Source organism: Dendrobium catenatum, unplaced genomic scaffold (assembly GCF_001605985.2).
Source record: "Dendrobium catenatum unplaced genomic scaffold, ASM160598v2 fragScaff_scaffold_142, whole genome shotgun sequence".
NCBI classification, from domain to species: Eukaryota; Viridiplantae; Streptophyta; class Magnoliopsida; order Asparagales; family Orchidaceae; genus Dendrobium; species Dendrobium catenatum.
The window spans coordinates 793,815-819,353 of record NW_021318604.1 but is presented as its reverse complement, the minus strand read 5'-3'; the positions used below and the strand labels follow the sequence as shown (position 1 = coordinate 819,353).

Sequence of the window (25,539 nt, the reverse complement as noted above, 5' to 3'; positions counted from 1 at the left end):
CGGGGATTTGATTTGGAATGGGGTTTACTGCTCTATTTATGAGTCGCCCAAAGATGGGTCTTACAACCTAACTCTACAGCAAGGCTGCCCAGAGGTTTTAAATTTGATTGTTTAGGGTTTAGGATCATCATTATTTACTTAACAATTTTCTTAAAAAACGTGGGACTTACGAATTCACTTAGAAGTAGCTCGCTAGTGTGTCTTATAACCTAACCCTATATGTTAGGATGCCCGAAGGCCTTAATTAATTGGATAAGAAATCCCACGATAGAAATTTCATAAGCTTTCAATATAGGAATCACAATTATTGTATTTTAAAATATTATTAAAATATAAAATTCTTTCTTGAGGCTTTTGCCTTGATTTTTCAATAAGAGTTGTTCATATGATTAGATCTAGGTAGGGACCTACAACCTCTACTAAGAGTAGCCAGAAGATTTCAGTTGGGAAGGTTTTAGTGCTTCCTTAGAAGTTTCCTAATGATAGTTCTTACGACCTAATTCTGTAAGTTAAGTGGCCCGAGTGATGGGTCTTATAACCTAACCCTATAGACTAGGATACCCGAGAGAAGGATCTAGGGTTGTATTATCACCTAAATATTTTTCGTAGATGTTGGACTTACGACTTCTATTAGAAGTGGCCGATGTTTTAATTAGGGTTTATATATTAGGTTAATTTCTATCTAAAACTTTTCCCTAAAGTTGGGCTTACGACTTTCCTTTGAAAGTTATCGTGTAGTGGGTCTTACAACCAAGTTCGTATAAACAAGGTTGTCCAAAGGTTTTAAATTTGAATGTGTTTGTTGAGTTGACACCAGTGTTTTGAGAGGTTTGACACTTGCGTTAGTATATTAGTTGTTCTGTGTTCGTAGTCTTTTCTTACCACAGTAGTCCACTATACTCATTTTTTGGCATTGTTGCTCTACTAGCTTTCTAGTAGTTTTACTTTACTGTTTGTTTTTGTGCTTGTAGTTCTCTTTTTGCTACTATTGCCTACGTTTTATTTTATTATTTTGTGTTCACTTTTGTCTGCTTGTTTGAAGGTACGCGATACTTGCGGCAGATCAGGGAGCTCGCAGATAGCTGTAGGAACTCGTATAGGAGGGATCTTTTGGAGAATTCTATGGAGATTTTGAGAGTTGTATTGATTGGAGAGTTGTATTGAGTTGAAAGTTATTGGAGAGTTTGTGAGGATTGTGTTGAGAGCTTGTATATTTTTTATTAGTGGAAACATTATTTCTCTTCCTACATTTTCTTTTACGCTTAACTAATTAATTAATTATCTAAAAATTAAAAAAAATTAGTTAGTTATATTAATTTCAATTTTCAAAACTCACATACTTTAAAACTCTCAAAATTTAAAGCTCTTGTATTTTAAAAAATTCATTTAAAACGCTCTTGTATTTTGAACAACTCACGGATTTTAATTAAATCAATTTCATCAATCAATATTAATTATTTTCACTAATTGATTTCTTTAAATAATTTTTTAAATTAATCAAATTTAATTAACTAATTAATTTTGATTAATTAATTTCAATTAACTAATTATTTTGATTAATTAATTTTAACTAATTAATTAAGTTTAACTAATCATTTTATTTCAATTAATTAACCTCAATTAATTAATTAGTTAATTTTTTTGTTAATTCATTTCAATTAATTAATTAATTAAAAATAATTAATTTTAAATTATTTAATAAATCTCAATCAATTAATTATAATTAATCAATTAGATTAATTAATCGACTAAATTAAATAAAATTGATTTGTTTTCCAATTGCTCCAAAAAGTTATATAATTTTTTTCGCGTATATATATATATATATATATATATATATTATTCATATAATATAACACTTATGCATTATATAATATATTATAAAAAAAAGATAAAGAGAGAGATTCGATTGGATTTGGGTCGGAGACCAGGAGTGGCGCCGGCATTATAGGAGGTGAAGTCCAAAGAGGTTGGTGTTCTCTACGGTGTCGTTCGAGCAGGCGGAGGGCTTTAGCGGAAGTGAGGGAGTTCAAATCCCTTTTGATCGTCTCTGCCAGTCATTTTAAAGTAATGATCGGGCAGTTACATGTTTTTGAATGAACAATTACTTCGTTTGGTGATATCCGTCGTAAGGTGGGGCCGGCTTCGAAGGCAAGTGTTTATGTTCTCCTTTGTTTTTATTATGTTTCCTTCTTTTATAGTCGACAAATCAATTGGAAAAAAAAAGATATTTAATCTAATTAATTATAATAAACATAAGATTGAAGGAACTCTCATGGTTAATTTGGTCTCCCAAAGCCCTCGGTCATCGAGCTAATTCGGCCAAGATGGTTTTAAAATACAAGACCTCGTCGATTTTAAATCCGGACGGGAAGAATTTAAATTGAAGACCACGTGTCGTCGACCTTAGGTCTGACTGAAATGGTTTTAAATTCAAGGCCTCGTGTCGTCGACCTTAGGTTCGACCGGGAAGAAAATATAGGCAAAGTGTCATCCTGATTTCTCCCTCGGTGGAGAGGGGACGCCGAGAGGCTGCCGAAATTTCCTCGAAAATTCTGAATTTTAGCGGGATTTTAGAAAACGCAGATCTTTAAAATTTTTTTAAAAAAATTAGAGCAATGTCAATTTGATTTCTAATCTAGGAAAAATTGAATTGAAACATTGCATGAAGGGGAAAACTCTTCCACATTTTGGATAACTTCCTTTCCACAAGTCTCTGAAACTTTCTTGCATGCCGAAAGTAAAATGACTTGAAAACAAATTTCCTACTAGAGCTAGATTACTGTGCGAAATGGAAAGAGTTGCCCTCTTTGCCTACTAAGCCAAAGAGCTTGAAGTTATCTACAATGACTCTTGTTAAATATCAGAATTGTTGGAAACATAAACCCACATTTTTATGATAAAATTTCTTTGTAAATTTCATCTTTATAGACATGTATACAAAGCAATCAACTCTCAAAACAAACTAAACTTACAAACAACTCAAACTCAAATCAAACAGAACTCAAACAAAACCCTACAAATTCCTATACAAAACTCCCTACAACATAAACTGAAACTCTCCAACAGAACAACTAAAACACTACACCGTGTCAAAATCTCGAAATGCCAAAATCACAAACTCAAACCAACTTATAACCCTTTCAAATTCTCTAAATAACAAATCCTAAACAACTGACATCCTCTCAACAAACAAACAATCAAAAACACAAAATCCTTGGGCAGCCTTGTTTATAAGAACTTGGTTGTAAGACCCACTACCCTGCAACTTTCGTAGAAAAGCAATAAGCCCGATCTTAGGGGAAAGTATCAGGTAAAATTGACCTAACTCCTAATCCCCAATTAAAACCTCCGGTCACTTCTAATAGAAGTTGTAAGTCCGACATCTGAGGGAAATGTTTAGGTGATAATACAACCCTAGACCCCTCACCCAGGCATCCTAGCCTATAGGGTTAGGTTGTAAGACCCACCAATAGGCCACTTCTAAGTGAAGTCGTAAGTCTCATGTGTTAGGGATACTTTTAAAACAAATTATAATAACCCTAACGCTCCTACAAATAGCCAAGCAACTTTTAAGGAAGCCACAAATCTTCCAACCAACCTTCCGATCAAAATTTATGGGCATCCTAGTCTATAGGAGTAGGTTGTAAGACCCGCTATTGAGCAACTTCTATCTGAAGTTGTAAGCCCCACATTTTAGAAAAATTGTTAAATAAATAACAATGATCCTAAACCCCAAACAATTAAATTTAAACCAATGGGCATTTTCGTCTAAAAGGATTAAGTTGTAAGACCCACCTTTTAAAGCTATTTCCTAAGGGAAATCATAAATCATACCAATCAATTAAAACATTCGGACAGCCTCACTATAGAGTTAGATTGTAATACCCATCTTTGGGCAACTCATAAATAGAGCAGTAAGCCCCATTCCAAATTAAATCCCCAGGCTACTTTCTACGAAAGCTGTAAATCCCAACCCAAATTTAAATCCCTAGGCTACTTCCTGAAGAAGTCATAAGACCCGCTCCAAACTAAATTCCTGGGTTACTTCTAAACAAAGTCATAAATCTCAAACTAAATAAATCTCTGGGTATTCTAATATATGTAAAACTCAAAACACCTAACAAAATCAAAACTCATATTTAACCACTTCAGTCTACTCGGGATCCCAGAGAGGAGGCAACCCATGACTGCTAATCAGATTCTCTGGATACTACGGTCAATAATTGTTAGCGTTGGTAGACTGAAATCTACGGTATACCCGGGACGACGGAACCATGGGATCTTGATAGGGTTACCTCCATCTTCCCACTATTTAGACTAAAAATATCTAAAATTTATTCATCCTTAATCAAGAGTTCCCTCTTACATAGTAAGAGGGGTAAATAATTATGAGTGCTTGCACTCATAGGAAGTAAGGACCTCAGATCTATAAACACTGACACTACCCTCAGGGAAAATCTGATTAACTATAATCTGATTTAAGGGAAATGAAATCCTACGGCTGCAAAGCGGGATCCATACATCCATGACATTTTTCTTGAGCCAACAGGCTTGCTCCTATCTTGTGAATAAATATGAACAAAGGTAGAGCACCCAAAAATTTAAGGTGGAAGATTTGATGATATGAATTGAGTATGAGGATAAGCTTTAAATAGAGTTTATCTAGGTATTTCCAATTTTAGTACCCGAGTAGGTAACCTATTTATTAGGTATGCAGCAGTAAGAATGGTCTCCCCTCATAGATATTTTGGTACTTTAGAGAATAGTATTATAGATCTGTCAACTTCCAGGAGTTGCCTATTTTTCCACTCAGTTATCCCATTTTGTTGAGGCGTATACGCACATGAACTCACTTAGATTATCCCTTGGCTTGATAGGTATTCTCTCATTATATAATAAAAATACTCTCCCATTTTTTGAGTTTAAGATTTAAATTTTGTATCAAACTGGTTTTGAATCATCAGTTGAAAATTTAAATGATTTGAATATCCTTTCAACTCCAAATTTTTCCTTCCTTAAATAAACCAAAATGAGTCCAGTATAATCATGAACAAATATCACAAACCACCTGGCACCACTTATATTTTTAACCTTTGAGGGTCCCTAAATATCACTATGGATCAAGGTAAAGGGCTTAAATGGTTGATAAAGAACAATTGGGTAAGATGATCGGGTATGTTTAGCCAATTGGCAAGTTTCACATTTTGAACAAACTTGGGTTTTTATTAATAAATAAATTGGAAAAAGCCTTTCAAGATACATGAAATTTAGATTACCTAACCTATAATGCCACATGATAATCTCTCTATCTTGACCGACTCTAGAATTACTCTCAACAAACTGACTCACAATAGGATGATTCTTAGCAGCAATTAAGGATTTGGTTGTCTTGAACACATCTCAGGATTGTCGATCTTCTTCTCCGAACCAAGTTCCTAAAAAATACATGAATTATTGGAGAAAATTGTTGAGCAATTACTATCACGAGTAATGCAATCAAAAATTTGGGAGAGGGACCCAAATTTTTTATCACAAAAAACAAAAACAACTTCCTATATAAAAGAAGACAAAATGCTCAAAAAGAAGAGATAACTTAGAAATTTTAGAACAAATTCTTACATTTCATATAAACAAACACTTTTATAAATAAAGACATACAACTCTTAAAATTAAACGACTTACAAACAAAGAATATAATAGTAAGACACCCTAAACTTGCTTCACTTAGAGACGAAGGATACAGATGGGGTGGTCACTTGCGGAGAGACGGAAGAGGTTAGAAGCCGAGACGAAGGGTGGAAAGAGCTCACAAGATTTCCAAAGGAGGTGAGAAGAAGAAGTGGACAAAACTCGCAAGCTTTTCCAACAAAACCCGCAGGTTTACATTTCCAAAAATCATTCACATAATATTTTCTAAAACAGCCACAAACAATTCCTATTTATAGGCATGAAAGGGGAATACAAACAGTTCCAAAACATTAATTAAAAGTTGAAAATATAAGGCCAAAAGACACCTAAAAAATTGTAGTAGAAAACTGCACATAAATCAGCAAAAGACTCTTGGAATTCCCCCCAAACAGCTACCAAATCAGTCCCCATAAAGCTATCCAAATTCTGTCCAAAAATAGCCCCCAAAAACTCTTCAAATACTTAATTAAATGGGGGAAATGAAAGGCCAACAGCCACCATACAGCAGTCCCCAAACTGCACAGGAAATAGAGCACCAAAAGCCACGAGAAAAGCCCCCCAGCAGCCACGAGAAAGCAGTCCAGCACCGGAACCAAGCAGGGAACCCAACAGCCAGTCACAGAACCAAGGAGCCAAAGGCACGGAATTCCTCCCAGCACAGGGAAACTAGCAGCCAGTCATGGAACCAAGGAGACAATGCACAGGAACCCAACAGCCATATTCGGAAATCCAAGGGACAAGCATGGGAGAAGAAAAGGGGAAAGGAAGAGACAATTCCAAGTAATAATGACTAATAAATGAACTAAAAACAGCTCATCATGAGCTAAATTTTAGCTCAAAACATTAATGAGCTAGCAAGCTCAAGGGAAGTCAAAACCAAACTTTTTTGGGTTTGATTTGACCCCCCTTTGCCTACATCAACGAGTCAACTTACTAATGAAAATCAGATTGCACTCAAGAATGGGCACATAAAGCACCGATTTAAGGGTGATAGCTTCTGTGACAAAAGTGGAACCAATTCTCAAAACTTTGGATGTTGAGCTATCAGCAACCATAACTACTCAATTTGAATGATAAAGTTGATTGTCATGGAGTATGATGTCTCATGTCATGTATCTAATGCTCTTAAGTCAATAACTCAAAATTTTAACTGTTTTATACCTAAGTGAGCATGTAGGCTGGTAGCAGGTTCTGGAAATTGTTAGTTCGTGATGTTGTTAAGCAGTATGTTCTATAAAGTGTTAGTTCGTGATTTGTTAAGCAGCAACTTCAGCATCTTCATCTCTAAATGCTCCTTGGTAAAAGGAATGGCTTCAATTTTGATGGATTGATCATGCGTGGTGCTAACAGAATTCGTCTTACTTTCTTGTGCTGATTTGTTTGCCTTCCAATCAGCTTGTTTTTCATAAATCTTCCAACATGTCTCATTTGTATGTCCTTGTTTGGCATAGTGAACAAACCATGGTCTTCCTCCCCTCTTTTGATGTCAATTTTCAACATGTGAGCGGTTTCAATTGTTGTGGACCATAAGAACATTTCCTTCAACCTTTGGAGATCCTTGTAGACCTCCCAACATGACATTTCTTCTTGATGCTATCTAGGTTCTAAAACATGTAGGAGAACACTAGGAATGCAAATGAAAAAACTCTCTTTCAATATAACATAAAACAAATACAAATATTAGAAACTAAGTAGGAAACATAACTTAAAAAATTGTTAGAAAGACATACGAAATAACCAAACTATATTAAAATACCCTCATAACAACCTTAAAAAGTCACCTCACGTGCAAATCATGAAAATAGAGAAGGGTGCTTAAAGGAAAAAATCAAATCAAAGATTCACACAAAAATTTAAATCCAGTTCAACCAACGCTCCTCCGACAAATACAGCAAAACAAGGCTCAACAACACCATTCAGCTCACAATTCTTTTGAGAAGAAAGATACAAATGGAAGGGTAATCGTGAAGAGAAGACCGAAAAGAAAAAATAGGACTATGAAGAAGATGGCTCTCAAGCTAGGATAAACCCTCATGTTTGAATTTATTTTCACCAACAACAACCCCTTCCAACAGTTATTCAACCACTATTTATAGGAGAAAGAAGGGAAAAACATTTAATTAATCACATAAAGGTGTCACCAAAACAACCAATGGGAACCCATCAATATATCCCATTTAATGTGAAGTTAACGCACATAACATAGGAATCAACAAGGGGGTTAACCTGAACAGCTAGCAACAGGGATACCGAACCAAACAGGCAACCAACGTAGGGAAACCGAACCAACAGGCAGCCAGTAGCAGGGAAACCGAGGGTCAGCAGGGAAACCGAGGATCAGCAAGGAAAATAGTGAGCGAGCAGGGAATATGAGGAGACACAAGAAATAGAACACCAAATGGAGTGAAACTACCTAAAAGCACCAAACCCGAGCATGATCATGGGTTGTTTTCCATCATAGGGTATTACAAATAAAAAGAAACATAGAGTCAAAAACATAGAAAAATTAAAAAAAAAACATCAAAAACATTGAATAATAATTCTTGATTGCATCACTTCTGCTCTTTTCCCTTCGAACACCATCCAAATTCTTGTTCAAACCCATCAAGAATTTGAATATTCTTTTTGCCTCAACAATCTTCCGGTGAAGTGTGTCATCTTTCGGGCATTTCCATTGACATTGTTCAAAATATCTAATTATCGTCAATAACGGGTTAGAGTATTAAAATATTGTGTCACCATTAGGTCCTCTTGTTGGTAGTCGTGAAGGATAGTCTCAATTGTGAATAGCATGGAATTGTTGTCAGAAATGGCGTAGGACTCTTTAACAGCCTCCCATATTTCTTGGGTCGTCCAGTAAAGAAAGTTCTCACCGATTTCTACATTCATAGAGTTGATAAGCCAAGACATGACATGATGATTCTCTTCTTTTCATTTTCTGTAGAGATGATCAATTTGTGATGTTATAGGGGTTCACCAGTGAGATAGTCTTCTTTCTCTCTCCCGCAAATAAACATTCTCACCGATTGAGACCATTACAAAAAAAATTGCCCATTAAATCTGAGATTTTTTATGAGAGAACAAAGAAGAGAAGAGTTGTCTGCATATCCAGAGTTTGTTTAAACTGGTAATATTTGGGTAGGAGAATGAGATCTTGCTATCCATGTATATGGCTGAGTTTCCTCAACAGAAAGAGAAGATGAATTTTAGGCAAGTGCTACTGGTGCTTGAAGAGAGGCTATTGGTAGGATGATGGAGAGTTACCGTTGGCTAAAGGTTGGAAGAAAGGGATGAAGGTTTGTCATCGACACTCAGAGAAGGCTTAGGATTTTCCCAACCTCCGATACCATGAAGAAATTGTTTAAGGAAATTGAATTCGAAATTTATTCTTTGGAATCATTACATATATATACACTATAGAAAAATAAATGAAAAAAAAAAGACATTTAATCTAATTAATTTTAATAAACAGAAGAGGAAAGTCATTTAATCTAATTGATTTCATTTAATCTAATTAATTCTAATAATTATATCTCACGGATCTTGGAATCAATCCCACAGATCTTGGTCTCATAAGCGGAAATCTCCAACTGCAGCCCACGGATTGCTGAACTATCAAAGCCGTGGGCCCCTCCTTGATGTGTGATTCAACAAGTAGTTTATGGTTAAAGTTTTGTAAAGTAAAATATCAAATTTGATTCAGAAATGTGAGGGTTCTGTGAATCATCGGGGTTTGGTAACAGTCTGAAAAGGCCAGTAGGTTTGACCTGACCCAAACGCTATACAGTGAGATGAAAGTCCTGATTAAAGTAAAAACCATAATCACATGAAACATGAGTAAAACTACATGCAAAAAAAAAAAAAAAAACCTTTAGTTGTGGCTGCACGCCTCTCTTTTAGAAGTGTTAAGGAAGGTCCTGAGAAGTTCAAATTATGTTGAAGGAGTTGGATTTTACAAAGTTTACTAAAATCAATACAAGGATGTGACGCAAAATCTCCGTAATTATTTTGCAAGTTTGGAAAAAATATTGAACCAAACACAATGCTAGATCAACATACGGAAATTTTATGAACAAATGGAGTAATCAAATGGAAATTACAAAATTAAAAGGGAAGCGAGCATATAACCTCCGGGCTTCCTCGTCCCTTAATTTAGCATCCATTTCCTTGCTTGGAGGATAATGTGGCAAACTTGAAGGCTCGCAAGCAAATGGCTCAATTCCAAAGAACTGTTAAAAAAAATGCACATATATACATACAAAGGTAAGTGACCCATAGGAAAGAAAACATTAAACTACATGATATACCAGACACAAATAAATACAGCAAAACATAATTTTTAATACAACCAAAAAATTATATTCTTTGAGCATAAGAAGCAAAGAAAATTAAATTCGTATAAATTTTCCACCAAAACTGTATTGTAACAATCTTTAGCCATTTGGATCAAACTTTTGAGGAAACTAAAGCAAACATTATTTTGTACTTTAGGAACCAGCCTTCAAATTACTTTACCGGCATACAAAGAATATATTTACCAATGAGACAAACAAGAAGAAATTAGGTAAACCTAAAATACATGGAATATGGTTAGGCACACAGCCCAAATCAATGAATCTATAGCAGTGAAATTTGCATGATCAATATCTTGCTGGATGAGGCGATTATTTAATATCAAAAAACAATGCTGGTACCTATGATGGGGTAGATGGACAAATTGCATGTAATGCTGATGACCTCATTTTTAAATGAAATTTATAATCATCATCTAGTTTTTGGAATTGAACCGAGGCAGTCAAATCGACCTAAATCAAACAAATTTTAATCAAATTAAATCCAACTCAAATCCTTTAAATCAGATAATATTCAACTCAATTTCAACTTAAGTCGGCAACTTGATTCGAACTAAATAAGTCCAAACAGTCTCAAATCCAATTAAAAATAATTAAATTCGTTCAACAAAACTTGATCTCAATCTAAATTATTTCACCTCGAGTCAATTTAAATCAAGTTATAATCCTTGTCGACTCATTTTGGAATCGAATAGAACTCAAGCTAAATTAATCCTAATTTAAATTAAATTTGGCTGAAACAGATTCGAGCTGAATTAAATCGAGTATCACTTATTTAAACTAAATAAAGTAAAATTAGGTCAAACTAATCCAAATCAAATCCAAAATTGGCATATTCATTTCAGCCATTAACCCAATTTAGCCACCTAAGCTTTTCCATTTTTTTCTTAAATCAGAAAAATCCATAATCCAAAGGCTGAAATTAAAAATGTTGTAGCTTATTCAACAACAACATCAAGCCTTTATCCCACTACATGGGGTCGGTTACATGAATCCTTTTTTTCTGCATTGTGTCCTGTTAAGAGTAAATTTCTCATTTAAATATAATAAAAAAGAGTCATTTATAATATTCTCTAACCAAGTCTTTTTAGGTATACCTCTATCTTTCTTAACAAAAGCCAAATCTAATACGTTTACTTTCTGATAGGAAACACTTGAAGATTTCAAGTAGTTCCTATCACTTTCTAGAAAACAGCAAGAGATCTCTACGAATTCAATGGAAAAAAACATAGAAAACAGCTGCTTTATGGAGAAGAAAATAACTAAAGGAAGAAAAACAAGCAAGATACATGTGATCCTCTATTCGAGAGGAGGATCTCTCTCCCAAATCTCTAGATGCCTCTAGAGCCCAAAGAAACCAAAAGGATCTCAAATTTCAACCAAATTCAAGATGTCCTAACCCTAGGAAAACAAACTATTTAATGCATACAAATCAAAAGGAAATCCCTAAACAGTCCCTACATTCAAATTTCCCTCCCAATTCTCTCAAAAAATCTTCCAAAAAAGCTACCATGGATCTCGCGGCATCCGCGGCATGCGCAAGAGGCGGAGCCGGTCCCGTGTGGACCGGCAAAACCAGTCTAACAATACTCCCCTTCCAAAGATCTGTCTTGTCCGCTAGGTGGAAAGACGACACCCTCCTCCATTCCTTCTTCATCACAAACGGTAAGAACCTGAAGACTTTGGTCCTTACACCTGTGCCCTGGCGTATACCTCTCGTCACATCTAAAAAGATCCCCTCCCTTCTTCTGTAATTCTGTTTCTGTGAGCTTCTTGAAGTTATCTCCAAGTCTTCCTCCGACAGTTTTCTCCTTCGAAGTCTCCCTAAGAGTATCCAATGTTAGCTCCTTCGGCGCAAAAAAGGTGCTTGTCATCCTATACGAGCCTCCTGAACTGCTCCCTCCTGCTCCTTTTTGCAGGTGCCTCTGATCCTCCACCAAATGAGCTAGCTCCATAGACTCTCCCAAGTCCCGAGGTCTCATCACTCTGACTATTGCACGGATCTTTGGCTTAAGTCCCTTCATAAAATTCCCCTCCAGTACAGACTCTTAAAGTCGATCCAATGGACTGGCAAGGTACTCAAATTGCTCACGGTACTCCATCACGGTCCCCTCCTGCATCAAAGAGAAGAATTGCTCATAGAAGTCTCCTCCTATACTGGTTTGGAAACATTCCAACAGGCAATCCTTAAACTCCCTCCAGGTCCTTATTGGTCGCCTCGTATCCATCCATTGGTACCATGCTAAAGCTTTCCCTTCCAAGCACATCCCAGCTGCCATCAGTCTCTCCCCCTCCATCAACCTGTTGTAGATCCACCCATGGGCATCCTCTCCCTCGAAAATAGACATCTTCAGCTTCCTCACCCTCAGATCACCTCTGTTCCCTCTGTTCCCTTCATAATTTCATCTTCCCCAAGGGGTCACCTCTGTTCCCTCTGTTCCCTTCATAATTTCATCTTCCCCAAGGGGGTGGTTCCCCCCAAGTGTCTCAATCCCCTTCTACATCCATACCCAAGCCCTTCATCAAATTCTCACCTTCTCCTTTCAAATTCAGCACCCATTATATCATAACAAACCCCTCCCCTTTCATATGCAGTCCCCCTTTGGACATAATTACCCCTTTCCCTTTCAAATTCGGCACCTCTTCGATCAAAATCAAGTCCTCTTCTTTCCAATTCAGCCCCTCTTCTTTCAAATTCAACATCCCTCCACTCTTGCCCAACCCCCTCACATCTCTTCACATACCCTCTATCGGACTCCTCCCTAGGAATAGGTCCTAGGGAAGGCTTTTTTTTTTGTTCCCTCCAAAATCTCCATCTCTTGATTTTCCTTTCATCTGGTTGGCCTCGGATTTTCCCCACTTCTGTGGCTATCGGCGCCTTCCCTCACCTCCGATGGCGATATTTTGGTTTGGCCCTCAAGCACTTTCTTCAACATCTCCTCCAAGATGGAAAATTTCGAATCAAACTTATCATGGATGACTGAAACATCCTTTTTAAAATCTGAAACTTGAGTTTGGAGATCTGAAATTTTAGATTTCATTTGTCCAATCTCCACTTCGAGGCGTTCCTCCAAAGCATCCATTTTCTTGGCCGCCATTGATCCCTGGATTTATGTAGAAATAAAAATCTGGACTTCGACCTTCAAAAACAACAACTTTTTTCTTCGAAATCCAAGAACAATTGTTGAAATTCACCAAAATAGCCCACCAAAGGTCCCAAAAACTACTCTAATACCAATTTGATAGGAAACACTTGAAGATTTCAAGTATAACCTATCACTTTCTGGAAAACATCAAGAGATCTCTACGAATACAATGGAAAAAAATAGAGAAAACAACCACTTTATGGAGAAGAAAACAACAAACGGAAGAAAAACAAACAAGATACAAGTGATCCTCTATTCGAGAGGAGGATCTATCTCTCCCAAATCTCTAGACGCCGCTAGAGCCTAAAGAAATCAAAAGGATCTCAAATTTCAGCCAAATTCAAGATGCCCTAACCGTAGTAAAACAAACTATTTAATGCATACAAATCCAAAGGAAATCCCTAAACAGTTCCTACATTCAAATTTCCCTCCCAATTCTCTCAAAAAAACCTTCCAAAAAAGCTCTCATGGATCTCGCGGCATGCGCAGGAGGAGAAGTCCTGCCTCTGTTGCGCTAGACCGGTCCCGTGTGGACGGCTAGACCGGTCTAATACTTTCCTAACCATGTCATCGGAAGGATATCATTTTATGTGACCAAATGTTTTTGCGACTTTTAAGCTAGGCTTAGAGTTTAGAGTTTTAGTGTTGAGATCAACTTCTAGGAATTACCTTTTTAAGCACCCAATTCCGCATCTGATTTCTAATTGATTACGTGTAATTAACTTGTTATCTACAAATTGATTTGGAGGATTTGCCAATCCTCTCAAGACCTGATTAGTTTGGACGAAACAAAAAAGTAATCTAAAAGAAACTCAATATCTAATAATTATCATTATGAGAATTATATAGCATCAGCAGACATACATAAGTCACGTAAAACAGCATATGATACCTGTTGAAAAAGGGGGGCTTTTTGCCAGGAAAAGTTTAGTCATAAGGATGGCACTAGGGGTGTAAACGAGTCGAGTCGAGTCGAGTTTTAGCCCTTATCGAGCTCGGCTCGTTAGATAGAAAGCTCGATAAGCTCGGCTCGCGAGCTCGTTAACGAGTCGAGTTCAAGCCGGCTCACGAGCCGGCTCGGCTCACTTACACCCCTAGATGGCACCAAACAAGGCTAATCCAAAAACCACCCTTCATCCCAAATTCACATAAAAATAAGAGAAATGAGTAGGCTCAAGCTAATGGAAAAAAAAGATTTTTCCCGTTCACAAAAACTTAAAACAGCATTTGATTAGCAGGGTACTTGAACTCTTTCATTTCCGATATCAAATGAATGATAAAAAAATAAAACGACATAAAAGACCACAAATTCAAAAGCTTACATCGCTCTCTAATGCTGCAGAAGCAGTTCCTCGTTCAGCAGGGTCTATTGCAAGTAGAGTTTCAATTAATTGCAAAGATGATGGAGGAAACTCTTTAAATGTCTCTTTTATACAACGCTTATATGGTTGCTGGGGTTTGAATATAGTAGCATGGGGCAGCTTTGACTTCTTCCAATATTCCTCTGAAGGAGAACCACATAGCTTGAAAATTCTATGCAGCTGCTCAACCTAAAAAATTAAACACAAATTTACAGAGAACATAGTACGGAAAGGCAACGTAATTAATTTTGGACTGCTTATTTCTACAAAGAATCTATGACAATCTTGAAAATTTAACAGCTTATGAACTCTGTTTGCCAATTTGACCAAGTTAGACACATACAAGAGCAGTTAAAATTTTTCAATTGAACGAATATAACTTTATACAGTAATTCATTCAGTGTCAAGGATGAATAGTAAAGCTTGGAAACAAATAAAATGAAATTTGAGACTCAGAAATATAGCACATGCAAACAGCACCATTAAAACTTTAGTAATGTCTCTCTATCATTCAAAAAAGAATGACATTTCATAACCACACGACATCAATTCAATGCTCCAAAATAAGCAACTTGGAAGAATAATGAAAAGAGGGAGTTCCATCTTTCGCTAACAATTAAATTAATAGGGGGAAAAACAAAAAGAAAAATAGAAGACTTAACAACACAAAGGCTGTCGTAATAGAAGTAAAGTAATTAATGAACCGGATTTATTACGAATAAATCACCAAAAATCTAAGAGGTGAGTGAAATCAACATCTTTTTACATCTCTCACTTTCTCATCAGCTTAGCTTGTTGAATATCAAGACAAAAGGGAATAGCATAGTTCTGTTATATAAATAGCTTGAGCTTGACAAGCAAGATTCATTAACACTACAATAACAAGAACAATAACATCAAGCCTCAATTTCACTACATGGGGTTAGCTACATGAATCTTTTTTCTCCATTGTGTCCTTTTAAGAGTCAAATTCACATTTAATTTTTTTTAATAAATAATTTCTAATCAAATTTTTTTAGGTCTACCTCTACCTTTCTTAATATTGGCCAAATCTAATACATTTACACTCCTAATCGGGCATCGGAAGGCCAACGTTTTATGTGGCCAAATCATCTAAGACGACTCTCTCTGATCATATCTGCCACTAGAGTCATTAACATTGCTTGTATTAAGTAGTAGAATTAGGATGAGTTGGTAAATATGTTATTCAATGTGACTCTCTCTGATCTTATCTGCCGCTAGATTCATTGACACTGCTTGTATTAAATAGTAGAATTAGGATGCGTTGGTAAATATGTTATGCATAAGATCTAGATGCAAATAAATAAAAAAATTATTCATCTAATTCTGATTTCCTCCATCCTCTTCATCCCATAGGACAGCAGTATTGAGGGTTGATAACTCCTCCTTGGCAATAGAAGAGGATGTTACATCTACCTCCGACATGGGGGAGGCATTCCATGGAAGTATTTAAACTAAAAATTACAGGTCCAAACTTTTAAATATTCAATAAAAATAATTAAATTTCAGGAACTAACATTTGATATCCAACTCATTTTCAAGTGGTTCAAGACAAAATCGTTATTCAATCACCAGTGAAGATGTACATGAGCAGGGAAATTAGTCATTGATGCCAACTTAGTAGTTTTTCTCACGTAAAAGACAGTTGGTTGACTGCAGAGTGAATATAAATAAAACCAAGAGTCCAAAGTTATTCATGTTGCTTAATAAAATTCAGGATGGGAGTATTTATACGTTACAACATCTGGCATAAAGCAAGTGCTGCATTTATTTAATAAATGTAAATGTATAATTTATTGAGTCATATGAGATTAAATTATTAGGTTTTATGGGTCTTATAATGCTATAAATACCCCTCTGGGAGAATTAGGGTATGCAAAAGCAATGAGTAAAAAGCTTTAGTTGCTCCCCTCCCTCCCTCCCCAATAACTATATGGACTCACGACTCACGAGCATCCTCGAATTACCCTGTCCTTCCCCACAATCAATCTCTCGGATTTAGAAATCCTTGAATTAACAAGTATCATGTCATTTTCTGTATTTTCCATAAATCTTCTCAGTTTTTTTCATATCAATGCTTGTCTTTTCAATGGAAATTGTATGCATCAAAAATCAACTCTTAAGTAGAAATTTCACAAATATGAGACCATTATCAATAGGATAAGAGAATGCAATGCATAATGTCAACATCAAAAGTGAATTATGATGAATATGAATGGCTTCACATAGCTGCAAAAACATAAAATGAATAGCAGTAAATAATTTGTTTACCAAAATGGATGTGTGGATGAATATGTTAAACAAAAGTAATAAAAACATTCGCAATTTTTTAGACAATTATTTGATATTTGTGCAATCCCTAATGTATGACAATATTTTTATCAATAACTAGGAAGTTTTAATTCAAGCATCCATCAAACCAACGGATTCAATATTGAGGTTTTCTATAACGGGGCACTGTCACAACAATGCTATTAAAATTCGGTGGAATAAGACATCCACGTGGCTAGAGAAACTCATAGATATTTTCACCTTACTAAAGTATTGATTAATTAATTTCAATAGCTATCTAAAAAGGGAATGAAGGGACAAATTTATAGATAATAAAGAGAGAACTCAACCTATATTATCTATGAGGAATGAAGAAGGCTGCATAGATTAATGAGAAAGTTGGCAATGAAGCATATCTTACATGCTAGACAATCCGACACCAATAAACTAAAGTCAATGGATCAATAAAGGCAACATAAAAGGCCAGAAGAAAATTTTACCCTTGACTATGATATTAGTTATGCTATCCATCATACAGAATTTAAGGGCAACACGGACTTAAGAGATGACAGATTAACTGCGATATTAATTATGCTATTCAACCTTGTTAAAAAGGCAGAATAATTTCAACGGAAGGCAGATAAGAATCAACCAATTTTCTCTAGTTCTGGCAAATAGAATTAATGGTTAGCAAATCATAAGAATGGTTACCTCTGTTCGCCCAGGCATAATGGGCTTCCCAGCCAGGAGTTCCGCCAGAATGCACCCTGCACTCCACAAGTCCACACCCACGTCATAATCAGTAGCCCCTAAAAGAAGCTCAGGAGGACGATACCACAAAGTTACCACACGACTAGTCATTGAGTGTTTACAATTTGGATCAAAGATTGTTGCCAACCCAAAATCGGCAATTTTTAATATCCCGCTATTATCAAGTAAGAGATTTGAACCCTTAATATCACGATGCAGCACACAACGTGTATGGCAATGCTCAAGTCCTGACAATAGCTGCTTCATGTAGCATTTAACCTGTTCCAAAACAGTGAAAATGGTCAAATAAAACTTCCAAGATTGAGGCGATTGGAATGACACGCGCATACACGGGTCCAACCTGAGGCTCCGTAAATTTAAGCCCAGGGCTTGCAGCCAGGCCCGCAAGATCGTGTTCCATGTACTCAAAAACTAAATACAAACTACAAGACATCCTAGAAGTAACCAACCCCATCAGCTTCACCACATTAGGATGATCCAACCGCCTAAGTATTAAGATCTCCCTGGCCATAAATTTAACACTCTCTGGTTCCAAATTGTCAAACCGCACCTTCTTCAATGCAACAATCATTCCCGTCAAAGTGTCTCGAGCCTTGTAAACATTGCTATATGTTCCTTGCCCAATCTAAAATATATAACGACACCCAACTACAATAAATAAAACCACAATATGAAACAGTTGAACCAGAATTAAGCAGACAGCAATGCAAAAAATAACCTTATCAATCTTCTCAAAGCTATCTGCACGACGGGGAATCCAACCCTTGATGGCCTCTCCAGCAACGGCGGATAGCCATGCTGGCCAGCCGGCGCCTACCTGATCGCCATGGGCGCCCTTCGGAAGGTTGCTCAGCCTAGGGTTCGGACGGTGCCGGCGTCGATGGTGAACGTTTTTTGGGCCGTCGTCCTCCGCGGCTTGCCCTTCTTCCTCTGCCCGACTTTGGTTGTAGATGCCAGTCGCGCTCTCGATCTTCGGCACCGCCACCTGGGAGCGGCGGCCGGAGACCACGAGTCCAGTGGTGGATGGGTTGCTGAGCTTCTCCCCATCCCGATCACGCCTCCGGTCGAGAACGGAAGAAGCGGAGGGTGGAGGGAGCGGGGCCTCTTTGCCGAAGACGCAGCCCATTTCAGCTCATAACCGCCGGGCACCGGCGGCGATGGGAGATCCGGCGAAATGCTTGTACCGGAATGAGGTAACTAGAAACCCTAGATGGAGTTTAATCTTTTAAAATCTGAGCTCTGTTACACTCATTCCCGCTCTTGCTTGCTCACTGCTCACTACTCACTACTCACTACTCACTATACCTCTTGGTGATCACTGTGCACTTGACCAGGAGCACATTTGAGACAAGCTTCTGCGAGCAGCAGCAGGGAAGATGGAAAGCCAACTAAAAAGGAAATATAAATTAGCCGCCTTTACATTAAAACGATGTTTCATGAAAGACGTATAAGGGGGTGTTTGGTATAAGATTGGATTTAATTTTAGTATGATTTATTAAATTAAGTAAATTCTGATTTAGTAAATACTAGGCTCACAAATTTTGAATTGTGTTTGGTATGAAAAATTTTAAATCCTGTTAAATTCAAAAAGATATTTGGCAACAAATTACATGACTTAAAACGGTTGGAGATTTAAAATCGAATGAGTAATATGAAGCCGCTTATTTTAATTACTAATTAAATTACAAACTATTTAATTACTAATTATATTACTAACTATTTAATTAAGTTAAATTAGATAATTAATTTATACACAATGATCATTAAGTGAGCTTGTTGAAAGCTTGAAATAGAGATGACCGGTGAGACGAAGGGCACATCGTTGTTTCAAGCACCAAATTATTTGGAGAAAAAAAAATGTTTCGAAGAAATCAATTCTAATTGTAGCATTGTTCAAATGATCCCTCACATTTTAATAGAAAAAAAGTATTTTCATTAAAAATAACATCATATAAAAAATAAATGATATATTTGTCCAAATATGTATATTGTGTGCAATATAAAAATAAAAATTCTAATCACTTTATTTGAATAAATCATAATGATATTTTGATATATGGATAAATGGGCAGCTTGTGACCTAAACAAAATCACTTTCTATCAAAGGAAAGAAAATAGGTAAATATGCTCCCCCTTTAGCTTGGAAACCCAGTAAATAGTCGACAAACCTCCACCTGCTGCAGCCAGCGCAAGAGCGGTAAATCTGATCCATTTATCTCAATCTTCGTAACCACCGGAGGTCGCAATCTGATCTTGCTCGTCATCGGCGATGTCATCTCGCGACCACGACTTACGCGGTACTCTTTGATTCTGCACGGTACTCTTTCAGCAAACAGGATTCCTGTAGAGATTGCACGAGTCGCTTCTTCGGCACCTTCGTTGTTGTTCGATTTCGCTCCTTCGACAATGTTCCCTTCATGCGGATTTAGACGTTACAACATTTTTGATCTGAAGCAACGACAGGAGCTCGATCGCTCGCTGTGAAGGTAAGTTTCTCCCTTTCGCGCGCTTCTTCGGCCAAATCCCGTAAATCCGACTTCTAGCGGGATTAGGATTTATCGGGATTTACCGGATTTACGGCGTAAATCCGCAAATCGAGGATTTACAGATTTATCGGATTTAAGGTGCCCATATTTGCGTTTGGCTGGATTTAAGGTAAATCCTACTTAAAACAAAGAATAAATCCGATACCAAACACCCCCTAAGGGGAATAGTTTTTGGTCTATTTGCTAGCTAGCAATCCTGCTTCTATTAGATCTGATGTGATTTCTTCCATAATCCATTTTTTTCAAGGTCTTTATAATCTCCCTGCTCCTTCCAATATGGAGCTGGATAGTTTTCGCTCTGGTTTTATGCTTCCTGATAGTTATGCTAATCTTATCACTTCTTATGTGTTGGATGAGGAAGTTAAAAATGATATTTTTATGGGTTCCTCTAATTATGCTCCTGGATCGGATGGGTTCAATTTCTTTTTTTACAAATCTGCATGGCATATTATTGGCCCCTCAGTTTGTAGGGCTATCAGATCCTTTTTCCAAAAAGGTTATTTGCCCAATAGTGTTAAAGCAACGACTATGGCTATTATTCCCAAGCACAAAAATGCTACTGCAATTTCTGATCATATACCAATCGCTCTGTGTAATGCTCTCTACAAAATCATTGCAAAAGGTGCTTGCTAAAAGATTGAAGTCGGTTATGAATTTGATTGTCAAGGACAATCAAGCGGGTTTCATTAAGTCAAGAATTTCCACTGACAATATTTTACTGGCTAGTGATATTCTCTCTTCTGTTGGTAAGAAAAGGCTTTTGACTCTGTGTCTCATGAAATATTGTTAGCTAGGCTGTTACAAAAAGGTTTTCCTAACCTTTTTGTAAATTGGATTAAAGCCTGTATAACTGATGTTAATTTTTGTATTGTGCTTAATGGTGCTCCCAATGCTATTTTTTTACTTCTGCAGGGCTTAGACAAGGATGTCCTCTTAGTCCTTATCTCTTTTGTCTAGTGATGGATGCTTTTTCCAACCTCCTTAAGGGTAGAGGTTTTAGAGGCATTTCCTTAGATAACTACTCTCTTTCTCATTTGCTTTATGCAGATGATGTGTTGATTTTTTTGGAGGCCACTACTGAGAATTGTAACAAGTTGGCTATCATTTTAAGGGACTTTGCTAATACCACGGGGTTTCATGTTAACTATGATAAAAGTGTCATCATGTTCTAAGAATCAGAGGAATACTACGGACATCTGTCAAGCTCTCTCTATTCACAACATTGTTACCAAAATTACTTATCTTGGCATCCCGTTATCTTTCTATAAACTCAAAATTGAATACTATTTGCCTCTTATGGATAGTGTCAATAAGAAAATGAACGGTTGGAAGGCTAACTTGTTGTCTTTTGCGGGTAGATTGCAATACATCAAATTCACTATTCAGAATACTATTGCTTACTGGATACAGGGTTCCATATTACCTAAAACTGTTTACAAATTCATTAAAAAAAAAACCAGCTCAAGGTTTTTGTTTTTTGGGGATTCACTGATCACTAAAAAATTGCACATGGTGTCTTGGGATAAAACATGTATGCCTAAAAACAAGGGTGGCCTAGGCATTCCCTCTATCAATGCTTTGCAATTTGCTTATAATTGTTCAGTTATTTTCAGGATGTATAATTGTCCTACCCATCTTTCTTCTTGGCTCCTTTATCATTATAGTTCCCCTTGGAGAACCCCCCGGCATCTGCTTCTAAACTTTGGAAATTTATCTGTAAGACTGCTGTTGAAGTTAAATCTTGCTTCAAGTTTAAAATCACTCAAAATGCACCTATATCACTGAAATGGGATCATTGGTGTTACAATGTTACTATTACTGAGTATTTAGGGGGGTTTTCTGTGGAGAACATTCCTTATGTCTTCTTGAAGGACTTGATTTCCTGCTCTCAATGAGTTTTTTCTAAGAATTTCCCTTTGAATCTGAGAAATCTCATTGGGGGATTTAAAGATATTGGGGATGCTGGCCCCTGTCTGGTTTGAAAAAATTGGAACAATTATAAGTTCAAAAGTTTCATTGAGGAGTTTTATTCTGATTTTTAGAGTTGCTCTTTTTTTTTTTTTTTAACGGCATAAAATGATTTGAGCTAAAAGAAACATTATTAAGCATTTGGTTTTTGTTTGGTTGGCATTAGTATGAGGCTTAAAGACTACAAATGCTCTTCAAATAAGAAATATTTTGGTTCCGAAAACTTGCAATTATGCCATTCCTTTAATGAAACGGTCTTTCATCTGTTTTTTGAATGTTCTTATTCATTCTCTATTATTAGTGCTTTAATTCCTGGAATGCAAAGTTTCCTCTTTAGGCCCACTATCTTGCAGGTTTTTGAATGGTTAAAAAGAAAATATAAAGGCAAAGATAAGGTTAAAAACTTCTACTTTGTGCTTATATGCTGTGTCATTTATCACATATGGAAAGAGAGGAATGGTAGAAGATTTGAGAATATTTCAAACTGTAACACTACTTTTTCTGTTCAACATTAAAAGAAATATTTCTAAGAAGGCATCCAATTGGAAAAACTCATTGGAATTGCTTGTAAAACCCCTTGAAGTGCATTTTTTTAGTGTAGTTAGTCTGTACGAACCGACTTTAGTACGGGACAAACTAAAGAAAATTATGAAGAATCTATATGGTTCATATGGACGAACTTGTACGAGCTTAGACGAACCGTCAGGATGAAATTTGTCCAGAGAGAAAATCGTCCAGGAATGAATACACTTCGTCTGGACGAGATTTGTCTAGAGGGCAAATCATTCCGGGACGAATAGGAATCGTCCGGGACGATCCTGTTTGATAAGTATTGGAATTGAGATATTTTGGATCATTTTGAAGAGAGAAAAAGGCAGGAGAGAAAAAGAGAAGGAAAAATAAGAGAAAGGCTTAATTTCGGAGGCCGCGGAGCGCTTTTCATCCGTCATCGTTGTTGAAAGAATTGTTTGTCTCGAAGTAAGGAATCCGAATCCTATTTTTGATTTCAAAGATTTCTTGTTTTGGTATTTTCCTGCTCAGTTTTGTGTTTCCGTTATCGAAAAATGTGCATATTTTTGTATTGACGAAGCATTTACCGCGTAACTTTTGATATGTTATGGAAATAATGATTTTGCTCGATTTGAGTATTTTCTGGAAAGTTTTCACAGAATATTTTGAGTTCTGTGCAATTTTTATCGAATAGAAAATTATCCGGATGTTGATAAATATTGCTTCAGTACAAGTAAAGTCTTGAAACGCTGTTTTACAAGATTTCTAGTAATTTGATAATTTTCTGAAACTTTGCATTTTATAACGACTTCTGTCAATTATACGATATTTTAAGGGGTTTTCTAAATTGAGCCAAATCATGTTTATTGGTTGCAATGCGTTGATGATAATGATGAATGTGGTTATATGATTGAAATTATTATGATATTATTGTGATACTACTGTGTGTAAAAGACAAGTAAGAACTGGTTGAACCGTTGGTTGGAGATTGATTGACCTGTACAGGATGGTGGGCTGACGGGCTTTCCTTTAAATACGATTTGGTGTTATCCTCAACTGATCACGTGATTACTGAAGGGAGTTATAAGGAGATGAATACTGTGCCGACGGGTAAAGATTGACGACTCTTGCCACTATGAGCTCCAAAAATTCCATTTTTGATGTGATTATGATCTGATTCTGGCCTCTCCGCGCCATCGATTTTTTGGACCTCCGAAGGAGCACCGCTTGTGGGGTACGAACGCAGAGGGTACGACCGCACTATCCCTGTGGGACAAAACGATCGCAGACCTCTACACTCGACACATATATAATATATATCTTAATATTATATATTATATTATGATAATATATATCATATTATATAGAGAAAGAGGGGAAGAATCGGGAAGAAGCCCGATCAGAGACAAGGAAGAAGCGGAGACCACGGCTAGGGCTCGGGTTCGGGCAAGGCGTCGACATCGAAGGAGGCCGGGACAGGCGTCGGAGTATAGAGGAGAACTGGCGAGGTCGACGGAGGGTCAGTGGGTTCAACGGAGAGCCGGTGTTTGGCGGTGTGGAGCAGGCGTCGGGCTTCGTTCGTCTGAGGTAAGTCTTCCGAAAATCCTTCTCTATTCCGTTGCTCTGTTCCTCTATGCGATTCTGAGAGTGTGAGAGTGAATGAGGGATTTTTCGTTGTTTTGAGTCGTAAGTTTGCAGTTATTTGCGATCGTGGGGATCATGGGAGAGAATATGGGTCGGCTGCTGTCGAGAGAGTGCGACAACTGTGCGAGATCGTGGGTAGTTTTCGTTAGAGCCGTGGGGTTAGTTTGGTCGAAACAGAGGTATGAGCGACAATTTTAGGTTAACAATAGCCAGGGCTTTTACTTGTTGAGTATGTTGTGAGTATGACTATTGATTACTGAAATACATGTGTTTAATCATTATTATTATCGTTATTGTACGGATTTATCGTTACTGTATGGATTTAGTTACTGCACGACTTTACTGTTAATGCATGATTTTACTATTATAGCATTATTGTTCATGTCACTGTATTGTTACTGATACTGATATATGCACTGATACTACTGATGCACTTTATTGACATTATGCACGTGATATATTATGTAAGTGACATGTGATTCACTGAACATGTGATATAGATAACTGAATTGCAAGTGTACATCTTGATATGTTTCACTGATTTAATTGATATTACCGATACGAAGATTTCTTTAACGATTTAACTGTCTACAGAATTGACTGATGTTATAGATAATGACTACTACTGTAGAGATTTGACGCACGTATTGATTCATTGGGCTTTACGAACTTTTATACCATTTATTGATTCTTCCACTGATAGTGATAACTTCACACGTTCCTGTATTGATTTCTATTATCGTACTGATTACTGTTTATGCATTGCTTTCTGATTCTGCATTGATTCAAATGATCATGTGTAAGTGACTGTAATGATATGACTGATTGACATGCATATTGCTTCCGCACCGTACTTTGATTTCAGTTGTAGGTATTTGGTGACCTGCTGGGCTTTTTGAAGCTCATTATGTATGGTTAACAATTTCAGGTCTAAGCAAGGGAGTATGAAGTGTTGGTTGATCAAGACTGTCGATGAATCCTTTCACTATAGACACCTGGGATGTCACATTATAAAATATGAGCTTGATGTGTATTTGGATGATGGAGTTTTCATTGAGGAAGAAAATCCAATAGTTCATTTTGATTGCTTAGAATGGTGGAAGGCTAACAATCTAAAATATCGTATTTTGTCAAGGATGGCTTGTGACATTCTTTCTATTCAAATTACAACGGTTGCTTCAGAAGCCACCTTCAGTGCCGGTGGAAGAGTTATTGATCAATATAGATCATCTTTAAGTACAGATACAGTGGAACATCT

General features: G+C 36.7%; 1 pseudogene; it reads right to left on the bottom strand.

Moving 5' to 3' along the window:
• Nucleotides 1-19,043, bottom strand: part of LOC110103963 — a 34,021-nt pseudogene extending 14,978 nt beyond the window's left edge.
• Between the last annotated feature and the right edge of the window lie 6,496 nt (nucleotides 19,044-25,539).